Genomic DNA, 26,856 nt, shown 5'->3' with positions numbered 1-26,856 from the left:
ACTCCCTGTTGAGCTTTTGTCTTTTACTGCTTGCTAACTGTTGGTCCCCAAGGTCTTAATTCTGCATGTAGCTTCCATCACCCTGTCCCCAAAGATAAAGATGCCAAAAGGCAATAGTTGAGTGGAAGAGACATAATTGGGGTTTAGGTAGCACAGGCTTGGGGAGAGTAGGATAAAGAGAAAGAAGAAGGAACAGGAAAGAAGGAGAAGCTGCCATGGGTTAAGGATCAAGAGACTATGACCCCAAGGGATTGCCCAATTGGAGTTAAGAACAGCCCAACTAGAACATAGTAAATAGTAAGTAATAACTTACTATTGTTGATAGAAATGTAGATTCTAATATCATGGAGAGTAGGCAGCTGCCCAACCATTTTTCTGTGTAAGGCTTATTGTAAATATGAAGGCTGAGTGTGTTTTCTTCTAGGAACTCAATAATTAAGGTGATGTAAAAGCCCCTGGCTGAGATTTAAATATTTTCTACAACAATTCCCATCAGAAACTACCAGGCCTGGTAACACTAGGGATAACCAATGGCTAAAGGCCAGCATAAAAAAAACAAACAACAAAATCCAGGTCAATATGGCACCATGAGAACCCAGCTATTCTACTACAGCAAGCCCTGAATATCCTAATACACCTAAATTGAAAGAAAATGACATTAATTGTATAGAGTTGTATTGGGGTGCTATGCCACCTGGCAGGAATTTGATATTGACCAAGTTACCTGGAAGGAAAACTGGGGATAGAACGAAAGGGGCTGGAAAAACATGAAGCCAAAACAAATTTCCTGCTCAAGGCTTGAAGTTTAATGGGGGTCTCCAAATATATATAGATGGGGGAAGACCCTTCCTCCAAAGGCTGGAAACTAGTTCCCTTGCTCCACAGGTAGCTAGTGCCTCTTAGAAAACTGCAGGTCCTTGGAGAACAGTGGGCTTTGCCTTGGTCTGAGCACTCCACTCTAGGTGGAGCAGGATTATGGCTAGCACACAAATTTCTGCTCAAAGTTTGGGAGAGGAACTTCACCTTGGTCAATGTCAAGTTCCTTCCAGGTGGCATAGCACCCCAATATGGTTCTCTACAATTAAATATCATCTTGTGAAGATGATAGAGGCCCTTAAAGAGGAAATGAATAAATACAAATAAGTATGGGAATATACAATCAAATACGTGAAAGAAGTAAGTCAAACTGTTCAAGACCTGAAAATATAAATAGAAGTAAAATCAAACCAAACCAAACCAAACCACCATCTGAGGCAATCCTGCTGTTGTTTATCAAGTGATTCTACAGAAACAGAGAATACATGAACATGAATCTCTCTCTGTCTGTCTCTCTCTCTCACACACACACACTATATGTGTATGTATGTATGTATGTATGTATGTATGTATGTATGTATGTATGTATGTGTCTATGTATGCATGTTTAGACAGAAGGTAAAAGAGAGAGAAAAAGAGAGAGGACAGAGACAGAAAAGAGATAGAATTATAGAAAGTGACATAGTGAGACAGAGAAAAATGTCAGAAACAAAATGTAAAGTTTATTGTTCTAAATTCTTTGACACAGACTGATATAATTCAACCAAGAGTCTTTGGGACAGATCTTTAAAAATTAAAAAGGAAAACTTTCAGAACTTTGTTAATATTAGAATACCAAGTTCAGGAAAGATTAGTTCTCTGACACAAGAGTAAGTGCAAATAGATCTACCATTGAAGATTATACATTATAGCCCAAGGTCTGATCTTCACTGAAGACCCCACAGGATAAGTGGGAGAATGGCATCTCAGCCTAGATCTGCTGAATATATAGCAGACTTGATCTGCTTCTTAGGGACAAAATGATAATTTATAGAAAGCTCATTGATGAGGGTTGTATGATGTGAATGGATATTCATTTTTCTTTCCAGGCCCTGAAAGGTAAATTTTATAGCAAAGGAGAGAAGGTGAATTATATCATGAATGCTCATTCACTTCTGCATCCCATAGTCTCTCTCCTGATCAAGCAGCCACCAACATGTTTCTAGCACTTCTCAGATTATTCTGAGGTTTTTAATCAATTTAAATAATTATTGATGAGAACAGATTCCCTTTTCTGCAGAAGCTATGTGCCAACGACTAGAGAGAGGGGTATCAGGGAGTGGCAAAAACAACAACAACAAAAAAACTCCAAGTCAAATCACGGGTCTAACCTGGAGGCCTATGTTCTGCTCGAGATGGCTCCCTAGACAGCTCTCTGTAGATGGCTCTGTAGACTGCTCGAAACAGCTTTTCAGACTGTCTCTCCATTTTCATTTCCATCTCCTCCCTCTCCCTTTCCCTCCCTCTTCTTTCCTCCTCCCTCCTCCTCCCTCACTGTTTCTGACTTTCTTTCTGGACAGCTTTTCTTTGCTAATCTAAAAACCTATCTGGTTGAGACAGCTGTGTCTGCTAGTAAAAAATCCTAAAAATTCTTTAGATGGGTCATGTGTTTTCTGACCAAAGTCAGAAAATCTGCTATAAAACATTCTTGGATTTTCTGACCAATTCTAAAAATAACCACTTGTTTTCCAATCAAAATCAGAAAGTCAGAAAACTTTCTAAAAGAGCCATGTTTGGCCTTCAGTCAGCCTTCTCTGGATAGCTGCTTGAGGCAGGAACAGTAGGGCTACCTCTACATAAACACTGGGAATCATGCAGCTGCAGAAGAATATCCTGCAGGAGGATCCAATTGAGGACTGCCTGAGACACCAACCTTCCTGCAGAAGGACATAATTGAGGATTTGCTGAGAGAGCAAGGATTTCTGGTCCAAATAATGCCAGTTTCTGAACTGCTGTTTAGAATTGATACTTTCTTGGGAAGAATGGGGGTGTGGGTTGAGGGTCTTCAAGGAGCTTGCAGCAGTGCTCAGATGAGTTTGCTGCAGCATTTCTCACCTCCTCCTGGAGTCTGTGTCATTGACTCTGAGCCAACTCACCCTCAACCCCCAAGAGGAGGTAGGGTCCATTAGAGAGTTGTCTTGGGCAACATCTGACACCCAATGTCTTTGTTCTCCTTTTTGTGGACTTTTCTCCTAATGCTTCTGATGCTGCAAGGATTATGCTTATGCTTAGGCCTGCTCTGCTCTTCTTCTCCTCGAGATGCTACTGTTGTGCCCAATTCCATAGCTTCTTCGATGAATTGGCCCCTTAGTGTTTTATGTTGTGCATCCCATGAACATGAGTGAGTTGACCTCATTTCTGTCTTCTTTGTCTTTTCTGTCTGTCCATCCTGGTAATCTCACTTTTGGTCTTGCCTTGGTTTGAGAGTGAGTATGAGGTAAGCGTGAGACAAACATGAGGTAAGGTTGAGGCAAATATGCAGTGAGCATGCAGCAAATATCCTACCAACTTGTATTGGCCATCTTTATGTTTTTTTGTTGTCTTTGCCTGACCTTGCTGTGGCAAGTGGACTGTGAGCATGTAGCAGTCATTTTTGAGTTTTTGTTGTCTTTGGCTGATCATGCTGTGAAAAGCATGAGGTGGCCATCTTTTCTGTCTTCTTTGTCTACTTGTCCATTCATTTTCACGGAATTAGACTGAATTCCTCCTGGTACTTGACATAGGATCTGGTTTCCCAGGTGGTGGTACCAGGGATCAACTCCTAAACAACTTTTCTTTCATGGGTACAACATCCAGGCATAAGGCCTTTGAGCTACACCTGAGGGAGTCTCCTGCTTAGTACAACTTAACTTTTATTGCCTCTTCTGTCATATTTGTCATATCTGTTGGTGGTTGTTTCCTTTGAGCTTGTTGCTATGGGTTCTCTCCTCTCTACCATCAAGTAACCCCAGATTAGAGCTCTGAAAACCCTTCTGGTTACTCACAGTTTCAAGGTTAAGACACATGACCTGGATCAATTTTGGGAGGAGGCACCTATATTGGCCTCCTGAATGTCCCCGGAGAACATGTGGCACACTGACCTCTGGATGCCTGTTCTTTTCCTTACCCAGAAGAGTGAGGTACAGTCTTGGATTATTCCTCCCTTGTTCTTTGTCCTCATTCTCCTAGTAGCCATTTCCAGTCTTAAGAATTCTTTCTCAGAGGAAGTGGTTGTACCCATAACAATCACTGATAGGATCAGGCTAATAGTCATCTCTCCATTGCTGACCCACACTGCTTTCTCTTGGCAATCAGGTTGATTTTAGCAATGAGGATGATGGTGTCTCTGCTCCAACCCTCTGGATGTCAAGCTCCAAACTGTCCTCTAGTGCTGCTGTCCAATGTCCCTCACTCAATCCCCTTCTGCTTCTGCCCCATCAGAGGTGCCTCCAGCTTACTCCTGGAGTGATTTATGGGGACTTTCATGGTAATCTAACTTATGCCACCATATTTGGAGACTCACATTCCCCTTACTGATTGTAAATACCCAAAGGATCCCTCAAGTACATCATGTCCACCTATTCCTCATTTTCCAAGGGTCCCTCACATGCCATTTTCATTGGACATCCTATCCCTTAGGAACACTGACAGCCTGCACTAGTAATTCCAACATGAGGTTAACATTGGCCAAATCAAGTTTATCTTGATGAGTTCCCAGCAAATCTTGAAAAATTTGCCACCTATGCCTATTGGTGCTACTCACTAAGGGTTCCAATTTAAACATCTTTTCCTCAAATCTTTGCTTCTGTTTGAGAACAAGCTCATTCACCAAGCAATTAGGATAGAGATGGTTTATATTGCCCACAAGATAATTACACTTGGGAAAATCTATTATTGTCCTTCAAACTCTGATGAGTATACTTGTAACAAAAGCTGTGGTCACATGTTGTCATGTATGTCTCTTCACTCCTATCAAAGCAGTTGGGGGCTGTGTGATGGAGAGCTGGAAAATTCACTAGGGAATACCCAATATTATCATATAACCTTATACATGGTATGTGAATGTATTCCTCACATGATGTTTTCAGTACTACTTTCTATGTTAACAGGGTTCCTATTACATTTCAATATGACCCCATAATGAACAATTGGGACTCACATGATCATTCTAATTGTCTTGATTTAAGACCCCTTACTCTTCTAAGGGTGACTGTCTCTTTAATGGGACAATATTAAGAGGCTGTTGACCCCTTAGCCACTAATGCTATGATGTGAGAAATTCTCATACTAATAATTATTTTGTTTAAGTGTCTTGCATAGCATATCTCCAGGCAGTGTTTCATAAATAAGGGAACTCTTCAGGTGCTGATGCCTCTCAAAAATCCATATTGTGGCCACCCTAAGGAAGTGATCAAAGCATGGATGGCAGAGATCCATTAGAGCACCATGTAGGCTGTTCCTTTTCTCCCCTTTGTGTGAAATGCCTCTTGAGTCATATATATATTTTTGAGGGCTGATAGTCAATGACAGGTGAGATTCTGGAAGACAAGACAGCCTAAGATAGGCACTTAGATACTGAAATTCTCCAAGGTGCTGTCCACAATGTTGAGACAATGGCACCCTGTTACCACTAGAAAAAAATCTAAAATCAAAAGTGTGGATATGTAGAAGGAATAGCAGGAACAGCAGGACTGCCTCTATGTACATGCTGGGGGCCATACAGCTGTGGAAGTATCTCCTGCAGGAGGACCTAACTAAGGACTGCCTATGACACCAGCATTCCTGCAAGAGGTCCTAATTGAGGACTGTTGGATAGAGCAAATATTGCTGGTGCAAATAATGCCAGCCAATCAAAAACTGCTATTTACAATAGCAACTTTCTTGGGACCAGTGGGGACATGGGTGGAGTGTATTAAAGGAGCTTGCAGCAGTGCTCAGATGAGCTTGCTGCAGCATTTCTCACTTGCCCCTGGAGTCTGTGTCATTTATTCTGCACCAACTCTCCCCCAAACAACAAGGGCAGGTAGGGTGTAACTGCACATGCTTGGTAATCCCTGAACTTTTGGTATCCCTGAAATGTTACCCATTCTCCACTTTGGGGCAAGTAGACTGTGCCACCAGACAAAAGAAATAGTAAGGTAGAACAGACTCAGAACCCAGGGAATCCTCAGAGTTAAGAACAACATGAGTAGAGCCAGCTTATTGCCAAACTATCTGTTCTGGAACATCTAACTATGGCACTTCACAGTGAGGACCATGACAATCAGTCACATAGCATAAAAGCCTGGAGTTTTCCATGCTATTTGCCACACCATCCAAACCATAGAATCTTTGTGACAAGTTCCATAGACTGAGGTGAAAACTTCAAAAGAAGAAGGCCTCTTGGACCCAGTTGCAAAACTCTTGGACAGAACAAAATATTGAGTCATACTTCTCATGGAAATTTATCTGTTTTATCTTCTCGTCTTCCTTTTCTTATTTAAGAGATGTTCCTGAGAGCCTAGGCTGAGATTTTAAAGCTAGAAATTAGATAATAAAACATTCCTTGAGATGGGGTCACTAGCCATAACTTTATCTCTGGGAAAACCAGAGCTTTAGTTCATAAATCATTAATAAAATTACAAAATAGAATTAAGATTGAAAAAAATTTCACAACAACAAAATTTCATATGGCTATATGTGTATTGTCAGAAGTGGGCTCTGGTACGTGGTAAAGAAAGCCTTAAATAAAAAGAATTAAAATAGTCTTAATTTACCCCTTGAAGAGTCACAAAAATTAGGTACTAGATGTTAAATAGCAACTGACCATAAAAATTTATTAACCTGATTTTGGAAATATGCCATTAGCCTTGGATGATTTTGTGGTTGACTGTGTCAAATAACAATGATGTTATCTGTCCAATCCACGATTGCTCCACTTAATACATCTTCTAAGAGTTGTAATACTTGTTTCATTGTGTATAAAAATCCTTGCTTGAGAGCTAAAAAATACACTCTGAAAAATACAGTCCAATCCATCTCCCTCTGTTTTTGTTTTTGTTTGTCACTGCCAAATCTTAACTCACCTAGCCTTTGATGACCCTCATCTATGGGACCCCCATATCTGACTGGGGTGTCCCACAGCACTAATGTCATATTCAGTTAGGCTCTGAATGTTTATTGAAGGAACGATGATGTCCCTTCCTGGGCATGTCTTCTTGAAAAAGGTGTTTAATCCCTGGTTTACCTTGAGTAAGGTATGCGAATTCACATTTCCCATCAAATAAAACATTTTGGGCAATCCTTTAAGGGTTGCCACCAGGGAGGCCTTCATAGAGAATAGCCATGCCTAAATCTCCTGGAGAAGGCCTTTACTCTTACAGCTCTTCTATACTCTTGCACTCTCAATACTGACCTGGAACCAAACTGGGTTCTGTCCCTAGTGGTGGACTCTGTCTTCCCCTTTCTGCCTGGGACATGAATGCCCTGAAGGAAAGCTCAGAACCCTGTTCCCAACTCCCATTGGTATACAGGATACTGGGAACCACAGCAGCTTTTCCAGATCTTGCTGTTTCCCACAGGAGAAAACATGGACCAAGGATCCCTGTTATAGACTGTTTCCACTCTCCCCTGAGCAGCTTGCCAGTGGTGCTCTGGCACCTAGTGGTGAGACAGACATGCAGCCCAGCACTCAACTATATGGTTTCACACTCATGGGCATACAGTCAGGCTTGCATCAGATTCGTGTATATCAAACAATAACAACAATAACAATAACAACAACAACATCCATGAAATTAGGAGAAAAAAGTCCTGGAGTGGATAGTAGAGAAAGTGGAAGGGAGGTAATGGTGTGTAGGTTTGGTCAAACACGTTATGTAGTATGTATGAATATTTAATAAAAAAGTAAGGGGGTGGGATTGATATTCAGTGTATAAAAATGTGTTCTGTTCTTGCAAAGGACCCAAAGATGGTTCCCCAGTTTACATATCTGTAGGGCTCTGCTTGCTACCACGCCCTTAAAATGGAGCGGGTTTCTGCTTTCCGCCTTCCTGCTGGCAGGCTCCCCATCGTAAATAACTCCTTATTTGGGTGGAGCCTGTTTAGTCTTGCGCCTTCCACGTGGATACAGCCTATCAGCAATGCCCACGTGGCTAAGCCTGATTGGCTAGCTATTAGTATTTAAGGGCTTGGCTTATTCTCTCCGAGGTCAGAAGAAGCTTGTACAGGGATCCTGAGTAAACTGCTTGGAGAAGACCTTCCTGTGTTGCATCATTCCTTGCCTGCGAGGGTGGTCGAGACAACTGGTGCCAAAACCCGGGAACTCTCCTCGTTTGGGGGGTTCGAAGATCAGAACTTCTTGCAGTCAGGGTAGTGCACTGGTAAGTTCCCAAGGTAAGTTGGGACATAAGGGACCATGAAAAGTGGGTAGCCTGTTCCTCTCTGTAGACAAAGAGGGAGCGAAAAGTTTGCAGAAAGCAAACTGAAAGTAAAGTTCGCAGTCTTGCGGACCGAGGTTTAAGTTCGCAGATTAGCGACCTAGTGAAAATTAAAGGGTTACAATTTATGGACCCTGCTCTGATAGCAGTGTCCTACATTTTTGCCTGCGTTCTTTTTTGGGGAGTCGTGTTCTGGTTTTGCTGACCGTCGTGCACCCCCGGTGATTGCAAGTAAAAGGACTTAGAGCCTTAATTTTTAAAATGAGGACCTGACAGTCTCATCCAATTTTTCTAGCTCTTCAGGAGCTGCTTTTATCAAAAAATTTAAAGATCAAGAAATCGACCTTAGAGAGATTTCTTAATGAATGTGATACCGTGGGCCTACTCATTGGTAGATCATCCACTGCTTTGAGAGGCTTAATAGTGTACCTGGGGATTATTGATCCAGATTTTAAAGGAATAGTCAAGATGATTGTAGAGTCCCCAAAAGGAATTACAGTTATTTCCCCAGGAGATAGAATAGCTCATCTCATTGTGCTCCCTAGTTTGCATGCAAAGTTTCCAGCTCAGAAAATAAATAGGGGGAAAAAAGGGTTCGGATCCACTGGCAATGACCTTACATTTTTGGCACTGGCTTTAGACCAGCGCCCCATTGTAGAGTTACAAATTGATAATAGACGAATTCAGGGACTACTGGACACTGGAGCTGACAAAAGCATAATAGCTAAAAAGTATTGGCCAGCAAGCTGGCCAATCCAGACCTCCTCTCGAACGTTACAGGGCTTGGGTTATGCAAAGGCCCTGGATATTAGTGCAAGACAGCTCAAGTGGCAAGATCAGGAAGGACACTCTGGTATAATACAGCCATATGTCCTAGATTTGCCAATCACTCTATGGGGGAAGGATTTACTGAAGAATATGGGCTATAAATTAACCAATGAATATTCAGAAGTCTCACAACAACTCATGAAGCAGATGGGGCATTACCCTGGAAGGGGCATTGGGACATTTTTACAAGGAAGGACTAGCCAAGTTGTTGCTCAACAAAGACCCGATTGGCAAGGTCTGGGTTTATCCTAGGGGCCATTGAGGAGGGTATTCCCATCACATGGAAGACAGAGGAACCAGTGTGGGTTCCTCAATGGCCCCTTTCCTCTGAAAAGCTTGCAGCAGCTCATTCCTTAGTAAGTGAACAGCTCTCCCTTGGGCACATTCAAACCTCAGTATCTCCTTGGAACACACCCATTTTTGTTATAAAAAAGAAAACAGGAAAATGGAGGCTGCTTCATGACCTCCGCGCTATTAATCAACAAATGCAAGTGATGGGTCCAGTGCAGCGAGGCCTTCCCTTGTTGTCTGCCTTACCTAGCCATTGGCCAGTCATAGTAATAGATATAAAAGACTGTTTCTTTTCAATCCCTCTCTACATTAAAGACAGGGAGCGGTTTGCATTTACCATCCCTTCCTGTAATCATGAGGAACATGATAAGAGGTATGAATGGAATGTGTTACCCCAGGGCATGGCTAATAGCCCCACTATGTGTCAAGTATTTGTGAGCGCTGTCATCACTCCTCTAAAAGAGCAATATTCCAGAGTAAGATGCATCCACTACATGGATGATATCCTTCTGAGTAATAAAGATGAGAAGGTTTTGGATCAGGCTTATGAAGAGCTAATAAGATTATTGAGAAGAAAGCAATTGTTTGTTGCCCCTGATAAGGTTCAAAAAAACCAGTGTAGACTCTTATTTGGGAGCAAGATTGGATCCTCTTACAGTAGTCCCACAAAAGATTGAAATTAGAAAGGATAATCTCAAGACACTTAATGACTTTCAGAAGTTGTTGGGTGATATAAACTGGATCCGAAGCTATTTAAAAATACCTAACTATGAATTAAGGCCATTATTCAATCTTTTGGCTGGTGATTCAGCCCTGGATTCTCCTAGACAATTAACTAAGGAGGCTCGAGTGCCTTGAGAAAGGTAGAGCAAGGACTACAAGATGCAGTACTATATCGTTGCACATAGGACTTGGATATCATTCTGTGCATTCTGCCTACCTTTTTGCAGCCTACAGGGCTGTTATGGCAGGCAGGACCCTTATTATGGATTCATCATAAAGCCTCACCAGCAAAATCCATAGAGTATTACCCCACTGCTGTTGCAAAATTGGCCCTTAATGGAATACAACAGTGCGTGCAGTTTTTTGGGAGATATCCAACCTCCATGATTATTCCATATATGCTTTTCAAGTGCAAATATTATGTGGAGCAATTGATGACTGGGCCATATTGCGCTGTAGTTTCCATGGTATTATAGATAATCATTATCCCAAGCATCCTTTGCTTTTCTTTTTTAAAGAACATCCTGTTGTGTTTCCAAAAGTAACTGCGCAAAATCCTTTGCTAGATGCTCCCAATATATTTACAGATGGATCAAAAACTGGATGTGGGGTGTATATGGTAGAACATCAGAAACCAGTCCTGTATCAATTCCAGCCAAATTCTCCACAGGTGGTTGAGTTGCAAATTGTCTTGGAAGTCTTTTAAAAAATGCCTTTTCCCCTTCAATTTGCTTTCCGATTCGGCATATGTGGTAAATGCTGTAAAAATTCTAGAGGTGGCCGGACCTATAAAACAAAGCAGTACTGTTTGTCAATTACTGAGAGAGTTACAAAAGATCATTTGGCTGAGAGAGTCAAAATTTTTTATACAACATATTCGAGCTCATACAGGCTTGCCTGGCCCATTAAGTGAAGGAAATGATCTGGTTGATCGTTGCACTAGAATGGAATATGCCTTTTTGAGTTCTGCTTTCGAAAATGCCCGAATTTTTCATAAGCAATTTCATGTTCCTTCAAAGACCTTGGAACAAAGGTTTGGGTTATCCTGAGCAGATGCCAGACAAATTGTGCTCGAATGTCAACAATGTGCTGTTTATAATCATCGCTCTAGTTTAGGAATTAATCCAAGAGGTTTGCTACCTTTAAAAATTTGGCAGATGGATGTTACTCATATTTCTGAATTTGTTCATGTTTCTGTGGATACTTGTTCTGGCATCATTCATGCTACAGCCTTGAGTGGAGAGAAGACAAGTAACGTTATTACACATTGCCTTGAAGCATGGGCGGCTTGGGGGCAACCTCAACAGCTTAAGACAGACAATGACCCTGCCTATACAGCTCAGTCTTTTCAATCCTTTTGCAAGCAAATGAATATAATCTTGAATCATGGTCTACCCTATAATCCTCAGGGCCAAGGCTTTGTTGAATGTGTTCATCATACCCTTAAGGAATGTTTAACAAAACAAAAAGAGGGAATTGGGTATGGTATAACACCCAAAGAACGACTCTCATTGGCATTATTTACTTTAAATTTTTTGAATCTGGATAATGATGGTTTGGCTGCAGCTGATCGGCACCAATGCCCTAATAATTCCTTGAAGGGTTATGTTAAATGGAAGGATGTGCTTACTGGATTATGGCATGGCCCTGATCCAGTGCTGGTGTGGGCGAGAGGTTCTGTTTGTGTGTTTCCTCAGACTCAACAAGACCCACTGTAGGTGCCTGAGTGGCTGACCAGACGCTGCAATAAAAATGAAGATCCTCCTGCTGTTACTGATTCTCAGTGAGACATTGATGCTGGTGTAGATGGAGCCAAGATGGGCAATCTTGTCGGTGTTCCCAAGACCCATGCCGATATGCCATGATGCTAAGTTGTTTCCTTGTCTTTTTAGTTCTAACAAGTCTCTTGATATACCTTATTCACCTTTAGATAAAGAGGAGGGAAGTGTAAATGAAAAGCATTCCCTTGCCATCCTTTTGATAGTACTTTCAATTGTTTGCCTGAGGTGCATCTGCAGAATGAGGTTTATCCAACAAAGACAGGTTGCAATGATGGTACAGGCATTCACAGCCATTGAAGCTGGACAGTCCTTCCAGGCCTGGCTGGCAGCCGTGAAGGCCTAATAAGATGCTTTCCACACTCAGGATGCAAGGCTAAGCACTGCACTCAGGGGCCCATGATTGGAGAGCCCTTGAGAGGAGCATGTTTGACTGCACATGGGTTGGTACCCCAGAACCCATCTCTGAGCAAAAGGTACTGGACGGGTTTGACGAAATCCACTGGGATGATGGCTCAGAAGGCCATCGAAACAAGGTCCATGAGTCCACCTGATGGGCAAACAATATATCAGAGGTCAAACCTCTATTCTCACCTGAATGCATGTTTAAAAAGAAAAAGGAGGAACTGTAGGGAGCTGCTTGCTACCACGCCCTTAAAATGGCGCGGGTTTCTACTTTCTGCCTTCCTGCTGGCAGGATCCCCAGTAAACAACTCCTTATTTGGGTGGAGCCTGTTGAATCTTGCGCCTTCTGCGTGGATACAGCCTATCAGCAATGCCCGCGTGGTTAAGCCTGATTGGCTAGCTATTAGTATTTAAGGGCTTGGCTTATTTATATCTCCGGGGTCAGAAGAAGCTTGTACAGGGATCCTGAGTAAACTGCTTGGAGAAGATCTTCCTGTGTTGCATCATTCCTTGCTGGCGAGGGTGGTCGCGACACATATCAAGTGGCTATGACTACCTGAAATTCTAGTTTGAGGGAGTTTCCATGAATTCTGTGGGCACCTGCATACATGAGCACACACCTACATGTGGAAGAATATCCACTACATTGAAGTAATAAAAATGTAACTTTTTATAAAGTATAAAGCTAATGACAGAATTCATCAAATCGCCTCTGTGAGATAAGACATTCTGGTACTATTTACATTCTTACCTTAAAGATGTTAAAAGAGAGATGTGTGAAGAAAGCTTTTGCAAATTTGCAAATGCTGAAGTCAGAAAGCCAAGGCATAGAGAAAGTACTTGCACAACTGAATTCTTCTAGTGGAAAATTGCTTAGATTTCAGGGGTTAGAAAAGCAACCCTCTGATGCATCAATGTTTCACAAGGCAGATGTTATTTGCACTCAGTTCCATTACCCTGCAAAATCATTACAAACAGATTGTGTTCACAAAAATCAACACTTTCACTATACAGCCTTAACAAAATTGTAGATTAAATTGATATGCCATTTTCTGAGAAACTTCCATACTGATTTCCAAAGTGGTTGCACAGGTTTGCACTCTCACCAGCAGTGAAGGACTGTTCCCCTTGGTCTGCATCTTCATCAGCATGAGTTGCTACTTCTGTTTGATCTTAGCCATTCTACAAGGTGCAAAATGGAATCTCAAAGTCATTTTGATTTGTAATTTTCTAATGCCTAAGGATGCTGAACATTTCTTTAAATGCTTCTCTGCCATTGAGAATTCTGTTTAAATCTTCACACCATTTTAATTGGATTATTTGGTTTATTGGTATCTAGTTTCTTGAGTTCTTTATATATTTTGAATATTAGCCCTCTGTCAAATGTGGAGTAGGTGAAGATCTTTTCATATTCTGTGGGCTGCCTTTTTTTGTCCTATTGATAGCATTCTTTGCTTTACAGAAACTTTTCAGTTTCATTAGGCCCCACTTATTAATTGTTAATCTTAGTGCTTGAGCTGTTGATGTTCTGTTCAGGAAGTTGTATCCTTGCCAACCCATTGAATATTATTCCATACTTTCTCCTCTTTCAGATTCAGTGTATCTGGTTTTAACTTGAGGTTTTTGGTTCACTTGACTTGAGTTTTATGCAAGTTGATACATACAGATTTTTTTGCATTCTTCCACATACCAACATACAGTTAACATCATTTGTTAAAACCAGTGGAGAGAACCATAGTCAAACATTAACCAGAGCTCAGGAAGTTTTTAGAGGTGGGAGAGGAGGACTTGGATGAAGCAGAGGGGTCAGTGGCACACTATGAGAACAGAGATCACAGAATTAACTGACTTGTCTTCCTTGTGACTTGAGACATCAGTGATTCTGTTGGGTTTTGTCCTAGGTCATCTGTATATATGGTATGGCTAAATAGGTTGGTGTTATTGTAGAAATATGAAAAATGTGGGCTGGAGTTCTCGCTGATTCTTTTGCCTATTTGTGAGAGCCTTTTCACCCTACTATGTTGCTTTGTCCAGACTTGATGAGATGGTATGTGCCTAGTGTTATTGTAGTTTGTTATAACTTGTTTGGTCGATGTCCCTAGGAGGCCTGCTTTTTCTGAAGCAAAGAAGGGCATGGTGATTGGGCAGGGTGTTATAGGATGGACCTGGCCTATAGCTGAAGGAAAAGGGATATGGATGGAAGAAATGCTGGTTGAAGAGGAGTCTGTGGTTTGGAGGTAATCTATGACAGAAGAATAAAAATATATGCAACATATCCTCTTTCACATAATATAAACACATGAATATGTATGCACACACCCCACCTGCAAAAATAAATTCAGGATAATCTTGCATCAGAGAAAAGCATCTTGACATAACGGCTGATACTCATTTAGTCAAATGATTGAAAACCATCATTTCCCCGAGTAACTGAAGCTAAAAATAAGCAGGTGCCCTTGTACCATATGAATGATGGAGAAATGGCTCAGGGGTTAAGGGAGATCACTTGTTCTTCCTGAAGGGAACCTCTGCTGAGGTTTCAGTATATGCATGTTGATAAATCTAAAACAAGCAAACAACAAAACCAAAAAGAAAACCAAACCAGTCAAACAACCAAAAAACCCACATGTACTCAGGGGATAAGAACACTGGCTGCTCTTGCAAGGAACCTGGATTCATTTCTCAGCACTCACATGAATGCAATGCTCACACTCACATGTAACTCCAAGTTCTATGGGCAATGCATGCATGCTGTGCACAGATATAAAGACATATAACATCCATGCACATGAAATAAAAATAAGTAAACAAATGTTAAAAAATATGAAAACCTGTGCTATGCCATTAAAGTATTTTAAGAAGGATGTTTATCCTCTTAAAATCCTCTAAGTGTCTATATTTAGAAGTCATAGAGGCCTCAAATAAATGGATTAGTGACTCATCTTACAGCACTGGAAGACCATGACAAATCATACCCCAAATGAGTAAAAAGAAAGAAAGCAGAAAAAGAGAAAGAAAGAATGAAAAAAATTAAGATTAGGGAAGAAAATTATGAAATAAGAATGGGGTAAATGATACAGATAATCAATGAACAAATAAATTCTTTGAATGGATAAACATCATTGATAAGCTCTTAGCCAAAGTAACCAAAAGAAAGAATGAAAATGCCCCAATTGATAAATGAGAGATGGAAAGAAAATCAGTAATATACAAGAGCATAAAATAATAATAAAAATAAAAAATAATTCTTTGAGTATGCAGCAATGTAGCTTTCAAAAATTTAAACAACGGGCAGAGACAGCTGACTGCCTTGTTCATTTCCATATTCCTTTTAAGGTTGGAGCATCTATCTTCAGTCTTCTGGCCCAGAACATGTGACAGATCTTCAGTGAAGCAGGAATTATGAAGGACTAGGTTACCCTGTATTGGTAGGGATTAGCAGTTGACTATCTTGCATCTGTTTCTCCTTTTTGGACAGCAGTCTGTCTGTGGGTGAAATTAGGACATGTCTTACCTAGTGGATAATCTGACACAATAGAAGCAACTCCATATCAAGGTATTGATGCTCATCATCATCTTTGAAGTGGAATGGGGGTACTGTCAGGAGTAGATCTGGCTCATTATCAAAGGTTATTTTTTCCTTAAATTTTATTCAATACAACATAATCTCCAACTTCACTGACATGGCTGACTCTGTCCATGACCAAAACCACCTCTAAACTGGAATTTGGTTACTGAGCCAGCCCCAGTTGTCAGCTCCAGGGGGCACAGCACTCCTTCTGTGGTTGTTTCTGTTTGACTCCCCTCTTGTGAATCTTGCAGGCTGCCCACCCTCTGGACTTTTTGTCCAAAGCCTTCCAGTTTTCAGATGATTGTTGCACAGTGTGTTAGGCATGATCTCTGGAGGTAGGTGGAGGTAATCTTGGAGATATTCGATATCCTCATTTATAAGGTATCAGTAGAAATTTCTCTAAGCAATCTGCACATTCAAGTAGCCTTGAGACTGGAAGGGCTGCATATCCTTGATGACATGAATGTTTGACACATTCCTGTCTGTCAGCTTGGGGTATTGAGGCGTACAGACATTCCTTTTGGCACCCATCACACCTTCCTTAAAAATGAGTTTGTAGATGGCAATATGATTCTTTTTAGGTATCAACATCATGGGACTGAGCAGAGACTGGAAACTAAGGGGTGTGTGTGTCTCAAAGGAACTTTTTTTTTAATTTTAATTTTTATTTTCTATATTCTTTGTTTATATTCCAAATGATTTCCCCTTTCCGGATCCCCCCTCCCCATATGTTCCATAAACCTTCTTCTCTCCATCCATTCTCCAATAACCTCCCTCCTTTTATCTCTGTCCTTATATTCCCCTCCAATGCTATATCAATCCATTCCAGGATCAGGACCTTCTCCATACTTCTTCATGGGAGTCATTTGTTATGCAATTTGTGCCTTGGGTATTCAGGGCTTCTGGGCTAATTGATATGCACTTATCAGAGATTGCATTCCATGTGTATTCTTTTGTGACTGGGTTACCTCACTTAGGATGATATTTTCCAGATCAAACGATTTGCCTAAAAATTTTGTGAATTCATTGTTTCTAATTGCTGAGTAGTATTCCATTGTGTAAATATGCCACATTTTCTGTATCCATTCCTCCTTTGAGGGGCATCTGGGTTCTTTCCAGCTTCTGGCTATAATAAAGAAGGCTGCTATGAATATCATGGAGCATGCGTGTTTATTGCATGCCGGGGAATCCTTTGGGTATATGCCCAGGAGAGGTATAGCGGGGTCCTCCGGAAGTGTCATGTCTAGTTTTCTGAGGAACTGCCAGACTGATTTCCAAAGTGGTTGTACCATCTTACAGCCTCACCAGCAGTGGAGGAGTGTTCCTCTTTCTCCACATCCTTGCCAACACCTGCTGTATCCTGAGTTTTTGACCTTAACCATTCTGACTGGTGTAAGGTGAAATCTCAGGGTTATTTTGATTTGCATTTCCCTAATGACTAATGATGTTGAGCATTTCTTAAGGTGCCTGTCAGCCATCCAAATTTCTTCAAGTGAACATTATTTGTTTAGATCTGTGCCCCATTTTTTAATAGGGTTATTTGGTTCCCTGGGGTCTAACTTCTTGAGGTCCTTGAATATATTGGATAATAGCCCTCTATCAGATCTAGAGTTGGTGAATATCCTTTCCCAATTTGATGACTGCTGCTTTGTCCTTTTAACAGTGTCCTTTGCCTTACAGAAACTTTGTAATTTTATGAGGTCCCATTTGTCAATTCATAATCTTAGAACGTAAGCTATTGGTGATCTGTTCAGGAACTTCCCCCCCACCCCCGAGCCCATGTCCTCTAGGGTCTTCCCCAGTTTCTTTTCTATTAGTTTCAGTGTGTCTGGTTTTACATGGAGGTCCTTGATCCACATGGAGTGAAGTTTAGTACATGGAGATAAGAATGGATCAATTCACATTCTTCTGCATGCTGACCTCCAATTGATCCAGCACCATTTGTTGAAAAGGCTATCTTTTTTTCCACTGGATGTTTTTGGCTCCTTTGTCGAAGATCAAGTGACCATAGGTGTGTGAATTCACTTCTGGATCTTCAATTCTATTCCATTGGTCCACTTGTCTGTCACTGTGCCAATACCATGCAGTTTTTAACACTATTTCTCCGTAGTATTGCTTGAAGTCAGGGATACTGATTCCCCCAGAATTTATTTTGCTGTTGAGAATAGTTTTAGCTATCCTGGGTTTTTGTTATTCCAGATGAATTTGAGAATTGCTTTTTCTAACTCTGTGAAAAACTGAGTTGGGATTTTGATGGGGATTGCATTGAATCTGTAGAATGCTTTTGGGAAGATTGCCATTTTAACTATATTAATCCTGCCGATCAACGAGCATGGCAGATTTTTCCATTTTGTGAGGTCTTCTTCGATTTCCTTCTTCAGAGACCTGAAGTTCTTGTCATATAGATCTTTCACTTGTTTGGTTAGAGTCACACCAAGATACTTTATATTGTTTGTGTCTATTGTGAAGGATGTCATTTCCCTAACTTCTTTCTCGGCCTGCTTATTCTTTGAGTATAGGAAGGCAACTGATTTGCTTTTATTAACTGAGTTGATTTTGGAACCAGCCACTTTCCTGAAGTTGTTTATCAGCTGTAGGAGTTCTTTGGTGGAGGTTTTCGGGTCACTTAAATAGACTATCATGTCATCTGCAAATAGTGATAATTTGACTTCTTCCTTTCCAATTTGTATCCCCTTGACCTCCTTATGTTGTCTAATTGCTCTAGCTAGAACTTCAAGTACAATATTGAGAAGATATTGAGAGAGAGGACAGCCTTGTCTAGTCCCTGATTTTAGTGGGGTTGTATCAAGTTTCTCTCCATTTAGTTTGATGTTGGCTACTGGTTTGCTGTATATTGCTTTAACAGTGTTTATGTATGGGTCTTGAATTTCTGTTGTTTCTATGACTTTTAGCATGAAAGGATGCTGGATTTTGTCAAATGCTTTTTCTACATCTAATGAGATGATCATATGGTTTTTTTCTTTGAGTTTGTTTATGTAGTGGATAGCATTGATGGATTTCCTTATATTGAACCATCCCTGCATCCCTGGGATGAAGCCTACTTGATCATGGTGGATGATCGTTTTGATGTGTTCTTGGATTCGGTTGACAAGAATTTTATATAAGTATTTTTGCATCAATATTCATAAGGGAAATTGGCCTGAAGTTCTCTTTCTTTGTTGGATCTTTGTGTGGTTTAGGTATCAGCGTAATTGGGGCTTCATAGAATGAGTTGGGTAGAGTTCCTTCTGTTTCTATTTTGTGGAATAGTTTGAAGAGTATTGCTGTTAGGTCTTCTATGAAGGTCTGATAGAATTCTGCACTGAGGCCATCTAGTTCCGTGCTTTTTTTTTTTTTTTTTTTTTTTTTTTTTGGTTGGGAGAGTTTCTATGACCCTTTTTATTTCTTCAGGTGTTATGGGACTGTATAGTTGATCTATTTGATCCTGATTTAGTTTTGGTGTCGGATATCTGTCTAGGAAACTGTCCATTTCCTCCAGATTCTCCAGTTGTGTTGAGTACAGGATTTTGTAGTAGAATCTAATGATTTTTTGAATTTCCTCAGTTTCTGTTGTTATATCTCCCTTTTCATTTCTAAGTTTGTTAATCTGGATACTGTCTCTGTGCCCTTTGGTTAGTCTGGCTAAGGGTTTATCTATCTTGTTGATTTTCTCAAAGAACCAGCTTCTGGTTTTGTTGATTCTTTGTATGGTTCTCTTTGTTTCTACTTGATTGATTTTGGCCCTGAGTTTGATGATTTCCTGCTTTCTACTCCTCCTGGGTGAAATAACTTCTTTTTGTTCCAGGGCTATCAGGTGTGTCATTAAGCTCATAGTGTATGCTCTCTCCATTTTCTTTGTGGAGGCATTCAGGGCTATGAGTTTTCCTCTTAGCACTGCTTTCATTGTGTCCCCAAAGATTTGGGTATGTTGTGTCTTCATTTTCAATAAGTTCTAAAAAGTCTTTAATTTCTTTCTTTATTTCTGCCTTGACCAAGGTAGCATTCAGTAGAACATTGTTCAGTTTCCACGTGTATGCGGGTTTTCTGTTCTTTTTATTGCTATTGAAACCACTTTTACTCCATAGTGGTCCAATAGGAGGCATGGGATTAGTTCGATCTTCTTATATTTGTTGAGGTCTGTCTTGTGACTAATTATATGGTCGATTTTGGAGAAGGTACCATGAGGTGCTGAGGAAAAGGTATATTCTTTTGCTTTAGGATAGAATGTTATATATATATATATATATATATATATATATATATATAAATCTAATTCATCCAAAGCTTCAATTAGTTTCATTGTGTCCCTGTTTAGTTTCTGTTTTCCTGATCGGTCCATTGAGGAAAGTGCAGTGTTGAAGTCACCCACAATTATTGTGTTAGTTGCAATGTGTGCTTTGAACTTTAATAAAGTTTCTTTTGTGAATGAGGGTGCCCTTGCATTTGGAGCATAGATGTTTAGGATTGAGAGTTCTTCTTGTTGTATTTTTCCTTTAACCAGCAAGAAGTGTCCCTCAGAGTCTCTTTTGATGACTTTGGGTAGAAAGGCAATTTTATCTGATATTAGAATGGCCACTCCAGCTTCTTTCCTGAGACCATTTGCTTGTAAAATTGTCTTCCAGCCTTTTACTCTAAGGTAGTGTTTGTCTTTGAACCTGAGGTGTGTTTCCTGTATGCAGCAAAATGTAGGGTCCTGTTTACGTATCCAGTTGGTTAGTCTATGTGTTTTTACTGGGTCATTGAGTCCATTGATGTTAAGAGATATTAAGGAATAGTGATTGTTACTTCCTGTCATTTTTGATGTTATTTTTAAAATTTGATTGGATAACTTCTTTTGGGTTTGATGAGAGGTTACTATCTTGCTTTTTCCAGGGTGAAGTTTCCCTCCTTGTATGGTTTTTTCCTCCAATATCCTTTGTAGGGCTGGGTTTGTGGATAGATATTGGGTAAACTTGGTTTTGTCATGGAATATCTTAGTTTCTCCATCTATGGTGATTGAGAGTTTTGCTGGGTATAGTAGTTTTGGCTGGCATTTGTGTTCTCTTAGAGTCTTCATGAGATCTGCCCAGGATCTTCTAGCTTTCATAGTCTCAGGTGAAAAGTCTGCTGTGATTCTGATAGGTCTTCCTTTATATGTTACTTGGCCTTTTTCTCTTACTGCCTTTAATATTCTTTCTTTGTTTAGTACATTTGGGGTTTTGATTATTATGTGATGGGAGGTATTTCTGTTCTGGTCCAGTCTGTTTGGAGTTCTTTAGGCTTCTTGTATATTCATGGGCATCTCTCTCTTTAGGTTAGGGAAGTTTTCTCCCGTAATTTTATTGAAGATATTTGCTGGCTCTTTAAGCTGTAAATCTTCACTCTCATCTATGCCTATGATCCTTAGGTTTGGTCTTCTCATTGTGTCCTGGATTTCCTGGATATTTTTGGTTACAATCTTTTTGCATTTTGCATTTTCTTTAACTGTTGAGTCCATGGTTTCTATGGTATCTTCAGCATCTGAGATTCTTTCTTCTATCTCTTATATTCTGTGTTGATATTTGCATCTATGTCCCCTAATTTCTTCCCAAGGTTTTCTATCTCCAAAGTTGTCTCCCTTTGCAATTTCTTAGTTGTTTCTACTTCTGATTTTAGATCTTGGATGGTTTTGCTTAGCTCCTTCACTTGCTTGTTTGTGCTTTCTTGTAATTCTTTAAGAGATTTTTGTGTTTCCTCTTTCATGACCTCAGCCTGTTGACCAAAGTTCTCCTGTATTTCTTTAAATGATTTTTGCGTTTCCTCCTTATTGGCTTTTGTATTCTCCTGAATTTCTTTCAATGCTTTTTGTGTTTCCCTTGCAAGGAGTTCTAACTTTTGATCCATTTTCTCCTGAATTTCTTTAGTTATGTCCTTCATGTGTTCCTGTACCAGCATCATGACCAGTGATTTTAAATCCAAATTTTGTTTTACTGGTGTGATGGGGTATCCAGGACATGCTGTTAATGGAGAATTGGGTTCAGATGCTGCCATATTGCCTTGATTTCTGTTAGTGACGTTCCTGAGTTTGCCTTTTGCCATCTAGTTCTCACTGGTGTTAGTTGGTCTTGTCAATGCTGGACTCACCAGTGCAAGCTGCCTCTTCCCAGGTGGCCTCTGGTGCACAGCTGTCCTCCTGAACTACCTGGAGACTGGGTGCTGTAGCCCAGGCTGTTCAGATCCTGAAGCAGACACCTGAAGGCTCCCGCAGGGGCCTGATGGACTCACCAGAGCACACTGACTCCTCCCAGCTGGTCTCCTGGATGCCCCTCTTGCCTCTTGCAGAACCTGGAGATGTGGTGTTGCAGCCCAGGCTGTTCTGGATCCAGAAGCGGAGATCTGAGGGCTCCCACCAGAGGCCTCAGTACTGGAACCTATGTTCCATACCACTGGAGCAAGCTGTGGGCTCCCAGTCTGTTTCTGGGTGCACACCAAGTCTCTTGCACTTCCTGGACACCAAGTGCTGTGGCCCAGGCTATTCAGATCCCAAAGCAGACACCTGAAGGCTCCCTCAGGGGCCCACTGGACTCACCAGAGCACACTGACTCCTCCCACCTGGCCTCTGGGATGCCCCTCTTGCCTCTTGCAGGACCTGGAGATGTGGCATTGCAGCCCAGGCTGTTCTGGATCCCAAAGCGGAGATCTGAAGGCTCCCGCCAGAGGCCCAAGGACTCGAGAAAGATTTCTTAAGACTGGAAATGACTACAAGGAGGATGAGGACAAAGAACAAGGGAGGAATTATCCAAGTCTGTACCTCATACTTCTGGGTAAGAAAAAAAAAACAGGCATCCAGAAGTCAGTGTCCCACATGTTCTCCAGGGACATTCAGGAGGCCAATATAGGTGCCTCCTCCAAAAATTGATCCAGATCATTAGTCTTAACCTTGAAATAGTGAGTAACGAGAAGGGTTTTCAGAGCTCTAATCTGGGGTTACTTGACAGTAGAGAGGAGAGAACCCATAGCAACAAGCTCAAAGGAAACAACCAACCAATAGATATGACAAATATGACAGAAGTGGCAACAAAAATTAAGTTGTACTAAGCAGGGGACTCCCTCAGGTGTAGCTCAAATGCCTTATGCCTGGATGTTGTACCCATGAAAGAAAAGTTGTTCGGGAGTTGATCCCTGGTACTACCACCTGGGAAACCAGCTCCTATGTCAAGTACCAGGATGAATTCAGTCAAAAGTGAAAATGAATGGACAGAGTAGACAAAGAAGAAAGAAAAGATGGCCACCTCATGCTTGTCACAGGATGATCACCCAAAGACAGCAAAAAAATCAAAAATGACTGCTGCATGCTCACAGTCCACTTGCCACAGCAAAGTCAGGCAAAGACAACAAAAAAACATAAAGATGGCCAATACAAGCTGGTAGGATGTTTGCTGCATGCTCACTGCATACTTGCCTCAACCTTACCTCATGTCTGTCTCAAAATTACCTCATACTCACTCTCAAACCAATCCAAGACTAAAAGTGAGATTACCAGGATGGACAGACAGAAAAGACAAAGAAGACAGAAATGAGGTCAACTCACTCATGTTCATGGGATGCACAACATAAAACACTAAGGGGCCAATTCATCGAAGAAGCTATGGAATTGGGCACAACAGTAGCATCTTGAGGAGAAGAAGAGCAGAGCAGGCCTAAGCATAAGCATAGTCCTTGCAGCATCAGAAGCATTAGGAGAAAAGTCCACAAAAAGGAGAACAAAGACATTGGGTGTCAGATGTTGCCCAAGACAACTCTCTAATGGACCCTACCTCCTCTTGGGGGTTGAGTGTGAGTTGGCTCAGAGGCAATGACACAGACTCCAGGAGGAGGTGAGAAATGCTGCAGCAAACTCATCTGAGCACTGCTGCAAGCTCCTTGAAGACCCTCAACCCACACCCCCATTCTTCCCAAGAAAGTATCAATTCTAAACAGCAGTTCAGAAACTGGCATTATTTGGACCTGAAATCCTTGCTCTCTCAGGAAATCCTCAATTAGGTCCTTCTGCAGGAAGGTTGGTGTCACAGGCAGTCCTCAATTGGATCCTCCTGCAGGAGATTCTTCTGCAGCTGCATGATTCCCAGTGTTTATGTAGAGGTAGCCCTACTGTTCCTGCCTCAAGCAGCTATCCAGAGAAGGCTGACTGAAGGCCAAACATGGCTCTTTTAGAAAGTTTTCTGGCTTTCTGATTTTGATTGGAAAACAAATGGTTATTTTTAGAATTGGTCAGAAAATCCAAGAATGTTTTATAGCAGATTTTCTGACTTTGGTCAGAAAACCCATGACCTATCTAAAGAATTTTTAGGATTTTTTACTAGCAGAGACAGCTGTCTGAACCAGATAAGTTTTTAGATTAGCAAAGAAAAGCTGTCCAGAACAAAGAAAGTCAGAAACAGTGAGGGAGGAGGAGGGAGGAGGAAAGAAGAGCGAGGGAGAGGGAGAGGGAGGAGATGGAGATGAAAATGGAGAGACAGTCGGAAAAGCTGTTTCAAGCAGTCTACAGAGCCATCTACAGAGAGCTGTCTAGGGAGCCATATCAAGAAGAACATAGGCCTCCAGGTTAGACCCATGATTTGACTTCGAGTTTTTTTTTTTTTTTTTTTTTTTTTTTTTTACTACTCCCTGATACCCCTCTCTCTAGTCGTTGGCACATAGCCTCTGTGGAAAAGGGAATCTGTTCTCATCAATAATTATTTAAATTGATTAAAAAACCTCAAAATAATCTGAGAAGTGCTAGAAACCTGTTGGTGGCTGCTTGATCAGGAGAGTGACTATGGGATGCAGTAGTGAATGAGCATTCATGATATAATTCACCTTCTCTCCTTTGCTATAAAATTTACCTTTCAGGGCCTGGAAAGAAAAATGAATATCCATTCACATCATAGAACCCTCGTCAATGAGCTTTCTATAAATTATCATTTTGTCCCTAAAAAGCAGATCAAGTTTGGGATACTATATATTCAGCAGGTCTAGGCTGAGATGCCATTCTCCCACTTATCTTGTGGGGTCTTCAGTGAAGATCAGACCTTGGGCTATAATGTATAATCTTCAATGCTAGCTCTACTTGCACTTACTCTTGTGTCAGAGAACTAATCTTTCCTGAACTTGGTATTATAATATTAACAAAGTTCTGAAAGTTTTTCTTTTAATTTTTTAATACTTTTATTTTTTATATTCTTTGTTTACATTAAAAATGATTTCCCCTTTCCCGGATCCCCCCTCCATATATGTCCCATAAACCTTCTCTCCATCCCTTCTCCAATCACCTCCCTCCTTTTTCTCTGTCTTTATATTCCCTTCCCATGCTAGATCAATCCTTTCCAGGATAAGGACCCTCTCCATACTTCTTCATGGGAGTCATTTGTTATGCAATTTGTGCCTTGGGTATTCAGAGCTTCTGAGCTAATTAATATCCGCTTATCAGAGATTGCATTCCATGTGTATTCTTTTGTGACTGGCTTACTTCACTTAGAATGATATTTTCCAGATCAAGCCATTTGCCAAAAATTTTGTGAATTCATTGTTTCTAATTGCTGAGTAGTATTCCATTGTGTAAATATACAAAATTTTCTGTATCCATTCCTCCTTTGAGGGGCATCTGGGTTCTTTCCGGCTTCTGGCTATTATAAATAAGGCTGCTATGAACATAAAGGAGCATGTGTCTTTATTGCATGCTGGGGAATCCTTTGGGTATATATGCCTAGGAGAGGTATAGTAGAGTCCTCTGGAAGTCTCATGTCCAGTTTTCTGAGGAACCTCCAGACTGATTTCCACAGTGGTTGTACCATCTTACAGCCCCACCAGCAGTGGAGGAGTATTCCTCTTTCTCCACATCCTTGCCAACACCTGCTGTCTCCTGAGTTTTTGACCTTAGCCATTCTGACTGGTGTAAGGTGAAATCTCAGGGTTGTTTTGATCTGCATTTCCCTAATGACTAATGATGTTGAGCACTTCTTAAGGTGCCTCTCGGCCATCCAAATTTTTCAGGTGAAAATTCTTTATCAAGATCTGTACTCCATTTTTAATAGGGTTATTTGGTTTCCTGGGGTCTAACTTCTTGAGTTCTTTGTATATATTGGATATTAGCCCTCTATCAGATGTAGGGTTGGTGAATATCCTTTCCCAAATTGATGGTTGCCTTTTTGTCCTTTTAACAGTGTGCTTTGCCTTACAGAAACTTTGTAATTTTATGAGGTTCCATTTGTCAATTCTTGATGTTAAAGCATAAGCTATTGGTGATCTGTTCAGGAACTTTTCCCCTATGCCCATGTCCTCAAGGGTCTTCCCCAGTTTCTTTTCTATTAGTTTCAGTGTGTCTGGTTTTACATGGAGGTCCTTGATCCACATGGAGTGAAGTTTAGTACATGGAGATAAGAATGGATCAATTCACATTCTTCTGCATGCTGACCTCCAATTGATCCAGCACCATTTATTGAAAAGGCTATCTTTTTTTCCACTGGATGTTTTTGGCCCTTTGTCGAAGATCAAGTGACCATAGGTGTGTGGATTCATTTCTGGATCTTCAATTCTATTTCATTGGTCCACTTGTCTGTCACTGTGCCAATACCATGCAGTTTTTTAAAACTATTGCTCTGTAGTATTGCTTGAAGTCAGGAATACTGATTCCCTCAGAATTTCTTTTGTTGTTTAGAATAGTTTTAGCTATCCTGGGTTTCTTGTTATTCCAGATGAATTTGAGAATTGCTTTTTCTAACTCTGTGAAGAACTGAGTTGGGATTTTGATGGGGATTTCATTGAATCTGTAGATTGCTTTTGGCAAGATGGCCATTTTAACTATATTAATCCTGCCAATCCACGAGCATGACAGATTTTTCCATTTTCTGAGGTCTTCTTCGATTTCCTTCTTCAGAGACATGAAGTTCTTGTCATATAGATCTTTCACTTGTTTGGTTAGAATCACACCAAGATACTTTATATTGTTTGTGGCTATTTTGAAGGGTGTTGTTTCCCTAACTTCTTTCTCAGCCTGCTTATCCTTTGAGTA

The 26,856-nt window shown here is 40.8% G+C and overlaps 1 protein-coding gene and 1 pseudogene across 1 annotated transcript in view; both read right to left on the bottom strand.

Annotated features, from left to right (window-relative positions):
• Positions 1 to 26,856, bottom strand: part of LOC127672638 (cytochrome P450 3A9-like) — a 203,018-nt gene that overhangs the window by 67,195 nt on the left and 108,967 nt on the right. The gene's annotated exons all lie outside the window — the stretch shown is intronic.
• LOC127672639 (40S ribosomal protein S10-like) lies at positions 15,953 to 16,439 on the bottom strand (annotated as a pseudogene).

This window comes from Apodemus sylvaticus, chromosome 22 (assembly GCF_947179515.1).
Source record: "Apodemus sylvaticus chromosome 22, mApoSyl1.1, whole genome shotgun sequence".
Classification (NCBI taxonomy): Eukaryota; Metazoa; Chordata; class Mammalia; order Rodentia; family Muridae; genus Apodemus; species Apodemus sylvaticus.
The sequence above is the reverse complement of the archived record's forward strand: the minus strand, read 5'-3'. Positions and strand labels throughout refer to the sequence as shown.